This window comes from Chiloscyllium plagiosum, chromosome 17, assembly GCF_004010195.1.
Source record: "Chiloscyllium plagiosum isolate BGI_BamShark_2017 chromosome 17, ASM401019v2, whole genome shotgun sequence".
NCBI classification, from domain to species: domain Eukaryota; kingdom Metazoa; phylum Chordata; class Chondrichthyes; order Orectolobiformes; family Hemiscylliidae; genus Chiloscyllium; species Chiloscyllium plagiosum.
The window spans coordinates 7,549,832-7,558,242 of NC_057726.1; positions in this window are offsets into that span (position 1 = coordinate 7,549,832).

Genomic DNA, 8,411 nt, shown 5'->3' on the forward strand with positions numbered 1-8,411 from the left:
AAAACGGTATACTTATTGCTGAGGGGAATGTCCACAGAGGATCTCTGCACTGTCTGACTGTCCCCTTTCCTCCCCCTAACTGTAACCCATTTATCCTTGTCCTGAGCCTTAGGAGTGACCAACTCCCGGTAACTCCTCTCAATTACCTCCTCAGCCTCCCGAATGATCTGTAGCTCATCCAGCTCCAGCTCCAATTCCCTAACACGGTTTTCAAGGAGCTGGAGTTGGGTGCACTTCCCGCAGATGTAGCCAGTGGAGACATGTGCCCTGTCTCCCACTTGCCACATTCTGCAGGAGAAGCAAGCAACTGCCGTAGCATCTATACCCCACTTATCTGAACACCCACTCAGTACTAAAGTAGAAAGCTTGGTTCAAGTTGCTATAAAACCAATAACAAACTTATATTCAATAGAGGAAGTTTAGAATGAACCTTACCTTATTGACTAGGTTAGAGGAGGAGGGCGGGTGGGAGACACTACAGTTGTAGAGTCTCGGGTACAGCCGCCTTGCTGATATATATGGTCACTGCTTTCCTTCCCATCTGCCCCTCTGGTCCTTTTCACTTCCCCCACTGCTCCCGCTCCTTCTGTGAAAGGGAAAACACCACTGTCCGCTACCGGTAAGTAATTTTAAAAAAAAACTGCCTTACCTTAGCTGCAGTCTTCCGGGTTCATCTTAACTCCGCTGCTGCTCGCACTCAAAATGGCCGTTGGCGTCGAAGGGTGAGTATTTATACTCACTCGGATAATTTCACAGAGCTCCAGGTATCAGGGAATTTCTCAGCGGAATCCCCAATTCTACTGGAAACTTCTTCGGAATCTTCTACAGTGAGGATTCCTCAGCATCCCCACATGCAACTCCCATCCATGGTTCAGCAACTAGTAGCTGGCTGTGTGAAAATCCAGGCCACAGGCTTCATGGAGTCACTTACAGGAGGAAAGCAAGATCAAGGTATGTGTGTGCGTGCAGGCTTGGAGGACACCCAAAGCTCTGAGGCTGGAGCGACTGTAATTGAGAATGCATACAACAGATACAATTTCTTAGCAAGTGCAGTCCATTGTTGTTTTGTATTCCTTCTGGGGAGAGAGAATAGCATAATGAAAAGTAAATGCTCACTACGGAGAAACATCCCAATCACAGACACTGCTTCCTGTTGAAGTGTGTTGCTATATTCAACAATAATTAGTATTTCTGTACCACATTTCACAGTGTACACTCTTCACAAGCTACTTCGCAGGAGGGTCATCAAACATAATTTGAGACCGAGCCATTGAACATAATGTTAGGACGGATGATTAAAAGACTGAGGAGCTGCTCAGATTTCACAAGCAGGGCAGTTTTACAAGGACGAGTCATTACAATTGTTGCTGACAACGTCATAGTACCAAAGTTACACCATTTTGGTCTACATCTGGAGCCACCTTTGGTATTTCTGCATTGCCAGAATTGTTTGAGTTGCTTTGATGGAATGATGGAGAGTTTTAGTTTTACAGAAGACTGATGGGGAAAGAAAACATTGCTCTTTCAGTACACTGGCAAGAAAAAAAGAAACATCTCTTAAACAAGTACATCAAAAAAGATTTACAAGGATGTCACCGGGGTTGGAAGATTTGAGCTACAGGGAGAAGCTGAATAGGCTGGGACTATTTTCCCTGGAGTGTCGAAGGCTGAGGGGTGACCTTATGGTGGTTTACAAAATCATGAGGGGCATGGATAGGGTGAATAACCAAGTCTTTTCCTCAAGGTAAGGGAGTCCAGAACTAGAGGGCACAGGTTTAGGGTGAGAGGGGAAAGATATAAAAGGGACCAATGGGGCAACATTTTCAGGCAGAGGGTGGTGCGTGTATGGAATGAACTGCTAGTGGAGGTGGTACAATTGCAACATTTAAAAGGCATCTGGATGGGTATGGGAATATGAATTAGAGTGATATAGGCCAAATGCTGGCAAAAAGGATGAGGTTAATTTAAGTTATCTGGTCAGCAAGGACGAGTTGGACCAAAGGGTTTGTTTCCGTGCTGTAGAGCTGTGTGACTTTATGAAACAAGATGACTGCAAGGCAGCTCCAGAGATACTGATGTCTTATTTCAAGCTGAGGAAACACACAATACATAAGGTGATCCTTTTCAGACACGAGAAGCAGCAAGCTGATAGAACAATCAAACAGTACAACACAAGACAGAGCTAGTTAGCAAGCGAGTGTAACCTTGGCAAAGTCAAACAGACAGAAAAATGAATATGAATCAAAGGGTAGCACTTCAGCCAACTACCTTAAGAAACAGTGGAGAATGAAAGCTGTCAGAGCTGATGAAGCCAGCAAGGTCATTATCACTTCTTGAGTCAAGAGCTTTGGGAGTTGAGGTTGTCAAAGAAGTCCAAACTCTGTGATACTGTTCATCGCTTGAGTGACAGGGAGCCATCACACTAGACGTTGCATAGAGTGGCAATGTATCCAAATAAAGCTTCCACTGTGACTGAACCTACCCAAACCGTAGTGTCGGGCTACCAGTAGCCAATGGAACAGCCTGTGGAAAACCTCAGCATTTTGCTCATCAGAAAAATCAATGCTAAGACAACTCTTTACAGAAGGACTTGATATGGGCATATCACAGCAAAAAGGGGAGAAAAAGCAGCCAAATTAAACACTAAGTCAGAAGTCACATGACGCCAGGTTATAGTCTAACAGGTTAATTTGAAATCATGAGCTTTCGGAGCGCTGCTCCTTCATCAGGAGAAGTGGAGGGAAGCACACAGGCACAGAATTTAGAGACAGAGAGTTAATAGCAAGATAATTCCAGGTAATTAAGAGTGTCAAAAGATAGTAGCATGGTGTGAGTGGAGTGTCGACAAGTTGAAAAGCAAATGAAGGGATGAGTTATAATCCGACTAAACGAGGCAGATAATTACAAAAAAATAAAAATAAGGTGGTGCTGGAGACAAACCAAATGGCTGGAGTAACATGATAAATATAAGAGTCACATGCCTAGGGTATAACCAAAGTAATAAATAATCCAAAACTGTACAAGCTAGAGATAGAGAGTTAATAACAGGCTGTCAAGGTCATGGTGTCAAAAAGGACAGTAAAGAAGATGTTACAGATACAGAATAGCATGGCGGTGTTACATGTAGAGTGACATGAATCCAAGATCACAGTTGAGGCCGTCCTCATGGATATGCAACTTGGCTATCAGTTTCTGCTTGGTGATTCTGTGTTGATGTGTATCTCAAAGGCCGCCTTGGAGGACGCTTACCCAAAGGTTGGAGGCTGTATGTCCTTGATCGCTGAAGTGTTCCTCAGCTGGGAGGGAACATTCCTGCCTGGTAGATCTTGTCAACTTGAATCCAACACCGGCACCTCCACAACAAATTAAAGACAATCATGTGGGACTGTGACAATTGGTTGCACACCTGTAAATTGTCTCATGGATACAGGAGCATTTGCCTGTATAGAGTCATAGAGTCATAGAGATGTACAGCATGGAAACAGACCCTTCGGTCCAACCTGTCCACGCCGACCAGATATCCCAACTCAATCTAGTCGATGTTGCGCCGATCCAAGCCCACCTAAACTACACTAACCTACTATCCTCCATATACCTATCCAATGCCCTCTTAAATGCCCATAAAGAGGGAGAGTCCACCACTGTTACTGGCAGGGCATTCCATGAACTAACAACTCGCTGAGTGAAGAACCTACCCCTAACTCGCTGAGTGAAGAACCTACCCCTAACATCAGTCCTATATCTACCCCCCCTTAATTTAAAGCTATATAAATTAAAGACAAATTCTTCTATTTATCGTATCTATGCCCCTCATAATTTTGTAAACTTCTATAAGGTCACCCCTCAGTCTCCGATGCTCGAGGGAAAACAACCCCAGCCTGTTCAGCCTCTCCCTGTAACTCAAATCTTCCAACCCTGGCAACATCCTTGTAAATCTTTTCTGAACCCTTTCAAGTTTCACAACATCTTTCCCATAGGAAGGAGACCAGAATTGCACACAATATTCCAACAGTGGCCAAACCAATGTCCTGTACAGCCGCAACATGACCTCCCAACTCCTGTACTCAATACTCTGACCAATAAAGGAAAGTATACCAAACGCCTTCTTCACTATCCTATCGACCTGCAGGAGCTATGAACCTGCACTCCAAGGTATCTTTGTTCTGCAACACTCCCGAGGACCTTACCATTAAGTGTATAAGTCCTGCTAAGATTTGCTTTCCCAAAATGCAGCACCTCGCATTTATCTGAATTAAACCCCATCTGCCACTTCTCATCCCATTGGCCCATCTGGTCCAGATCCTATTGTAATCTGAAGTAACCCTCTTCGCTGTCCACTACTCCTCCAATTTTGGTGTCATCTGCAAACTTACTAACTTTACCTCTTATGCTCGCATCCAAATCATTTATGTAAATGACAAAAAGTAGAGGGCCCAGCACCACTCCTCGTGGCACTCCACTGGTCACAGGCCTCCAGTCTGAAAAACAGCCCTCCACCACCACCCTCTATCTTCTACCTTTGAGCCAGTTTTGTATCCAAGTGGCTAGTTCTCCCTGCATTCCATGAGATCTAACCTTGCCAGTCAGTCTCCCACGGGGAACCTTGTCGAATGCCTTACTGAAGTCCATATAGATCACATCCACTGCTCTGCCCTCATCAATCTTCTTTGTTACTTCTTCAAAAAACTCAATCAAGTTTGTGAGACATGATTTTCCACGCACAAAGCCATGTTGACTATCCCGAATCAGTCCTTGCCTTTCCAAATACATGTACATCCTGTCCCTCAGGATTCCCTCCAACAACTTACCCACCACTGAGGTCAGGCTCACCAGTCGATAGTTTCCTGACTTTTCTTTACCGCCCTTCTTAAACAGTGGCACCACGTTTGCCAACCTCCAGTCTTCCAGCACCTCACCTGTGACTATCGATGATACAAATATCTCAGCAAGAGGCCCAGCAATTACTTCTCTAGCTTCCCACAGAGTTCTCAGATACATCTGATAAGGCCCTGGGGATTTATCCACCGTTAACCATTTCAAGGCATCCAGCACTTCCTCCTATAATCTGCAGTATTTTGTTTTCATATTAGCCAATTTTACAAATAAGGAAGTCGGAAAATTTTTTTTTAATTACATGAATGCCAGCCAGCCACTCATCTATGATGGCACGGGGCAGTGGGGGAAAATCAAAGACTTTGCGACATGGGAATGCAGGCTATTGTTTTGGAATGGGAATAGAGTTTATCTTCTGAATCGGGATAGGGTTCATTTCATCAGGAATAGAAAGTGTTCACTCCCCTATTTGGGAACAGATTTGACCCCTTCATCAGGAAAGGGATTTGGAATAGGAATTACCCCTTCATCAGGAATGGGTACAGATTTCTCTCTTGCATCAGGAATGGGAATAGGAGTAAGAATCACCTCTGCATCAGGAATGGGTACAAGAATCACCTCTGCATCAGGGATGTGAGTGGTCACTCCTTCATCAGGAATGGGAATAGTGTTCACCTCCTCGTTAGGAATGAGTACAGATTTCATTCCCTCATCAGGAATGGGAATAGGATTCACCCCCTCATCAGGGATGGAAATAGGGTCACTGACTGATTTTGCTGGGCCAGTCGTTTCCCTCAGTAGAGGCCGGGGATCAGAATCTGCGTCCTAACTGTCCAGCTGCCCCTCCCAGGGGTAAGGCCATTTCTGCCGGCTACAGCCACCACTCAAGTCCACGGATCCAGGAGCCGGATTTTATTAATGAACCAACCTGGTCTGGAGGAACTTGGTCCGCCTTCAGTTTACGGACAAATTCGCCCTGTTGCTTCACCGCAAGCTCTAACGCTGCTCGTTCTGCCATGTCCTGAAGTGAAATCGTGGGTGTCAAAATGTAGATGAGGCTTCAGGACTGCCCCAAACCAGGGAATTTTCCCTTCCAACAGTGATTAACACTGAGAATCCTTGGGACTCTTGGGAGACCACTCTCATTCAAAGATGACAAAATGAAGACTGTATTAACCATTGTTTCTGGAGAATGTGATGCATTCATTATCTTCCACACAGCAAACCGTTTGCACGTGATTGCTGACAGATGCAATTCCGATGGATCTTAACATCTTAACATCATGAGTCTAAATGCTGTGCCAAAATTGCTAAATCCAGCTGACATTAGAGCAGCAAAAAAACAATTTGAGGCATTGCAACTATCTGTAACAGCTATCAGAACTGCAACGACAAAGACAAGATTGAAAGTGTCTACAAATGAAATCACTCACACACTATAAATGTTCACACTGCTCAGACTGACCTCACCGCTACACCTAGACTTGATCTTGTGTTATGCAACGGCTGCACTGTCATTCCAGAATTATTGAAGGAATGTGTTGTTGGTATTACGTATGAAGGTAACCAGGGGCTTGTCAATAAACAAACTACTCCCCAGGCAGACGGTACTGTTCCCAGGAACTAACTGCATGATAGAACACAAAATCAATCAATGTCTGCCTTGTCAAGTGCCCATCCATCAAATCTTCATGATCTTCGAGGGATTGTGGAATTGCTGCTATGGTCTGAGGTTAATGTTGACTCCACAGACTTGCTTCATGAAGGGTACTTGCTTGTTGTCACTTTTAACCACAGTAAACGTAACAAGAACAGGAGTAGGCTATTCAAATCTTTGAGGGAACAAGATACTAAGTTGGATGATTAACAAGTATTGAATGGTAGAGAAGGCTCATGGCCTGCACCAATCCCCCACCACCTCATTCCCCACTCTGCCCCCATCCCGTCTCCATCCTGTCTCCTCATTCCATCTCCCTCACTCCCGTCCTGCATCCTGAACTGCCACGTTTGGTTCTGGACTCCCTTTCTATTGGGAGATCCTTCCAACATTTATCCTGTCCGGTTCTGTTAGAATTCTACAGGTTCATGTGTGAATCCTTATTATTCTTCTAAACTCCACCAACTATAATCCTAACTGAACCAAGACTTCATACCTCAGTCTTTCCATCCCAGGAATCAGCATGGTAAACCTTTTTATTACTCCCTTTCATAGCCAGAACATCCTTCCTCAGAGAAGGAAACCAAAACAATACTCCAGGTGTGATCTCCCAAGGCCCTGTACAATTATACAATCCCAGTTCCTCTACTCAAATCTTCTCACTATGGTGGCCGGTATATCATTCTTTGCTGTCTACCGGAGCTGGATTCTTACTTTGAACAACTGGTGTACATGACTCCCAGATCTCGTTTCATATCTGCCCTTCCCAATCTATCACCATTCAGATAATATACTGCCTTCAAATTTGTTGCTTACAAAGTGGGAAACCTTACATGTGTGCTGATTGTACTGAATTTGCCATATATTTGCCTACTCACTCATCTTATCCAAATCACACTGAAGCATCTCTACATCTTCCTCACAGTTCAGCCTCCCACCAGCTTTGTGCCGTCTGCAAACTTGGAGATATTACCTTTAGTTCTCTCATCTAAATTATTAAGATTTATTGTGAGTAGCTGGGTCCAAGCACTGATCCCTGTTATGCTCCACTGGTCACTAGAAAATGACCCCTTCATTCTCTATTTGTCTGCCAGCCAGCTGTCTGTACATTCCATGTCACAAAACTACTTACATCTAAAATAACCATTGTAGAGTTTGACCAGATTGCACATTGTTTAGAATCCTCCAGACAGAGAAATGTAGCAATGGACCAGGACACTGCTTGGAACAAAACATAGCAGCAAAAACTAAATCATTTCCTTAACAACTGCAGAGTGACTCCTCACTTCCTCACTAGGCTAATGGAAAGCCACCATCTATATTTATCCCTGCACATGTTTTGTGCATATAACTTTGTGGGCTACCCGGCAGAGTTGATGATCAACATGTTTGCGATCACAATCGAGAACAAAAGGATTAAGTCATAGGAACTGCACAGAGAGAGACAGAGAGGTGAAATTCAGAGTCACAACAAGGAAATCAGGCAATACGGTATTTGTACAAAGTGATGGTCATGTTGTAAAGCAAACAAATCCCCCATGATATCCAACCATTTATTTGAACATAACAAAAGAGTCAATAACCATACTGTCCCTACAGTGTGGAAGCAGGCCATTTAGCCCATCAAGTCCACACTGACTGTCCAAACAGCACCCCACTGAACACCTGTAACCCTGAACTTCCCATGGCTCATCCACCTAACCTGCACATCTTTGGACTATGGGGGCAAACCCACACAGATGCAGGGAAAATGTGGAAATTCCACACAGACAGTCACCTAATGGTGGAACTGAAGCCAGGTCCCTGGTACTGTGAGATAGCATTGCAAATCACTGAGCCACCATCAATAATCACCATTTGGTGCAGTTCATAAACTGTCAGATGAAGTATATCATTCTTCAAAGCTTAAGTTGTAAATATT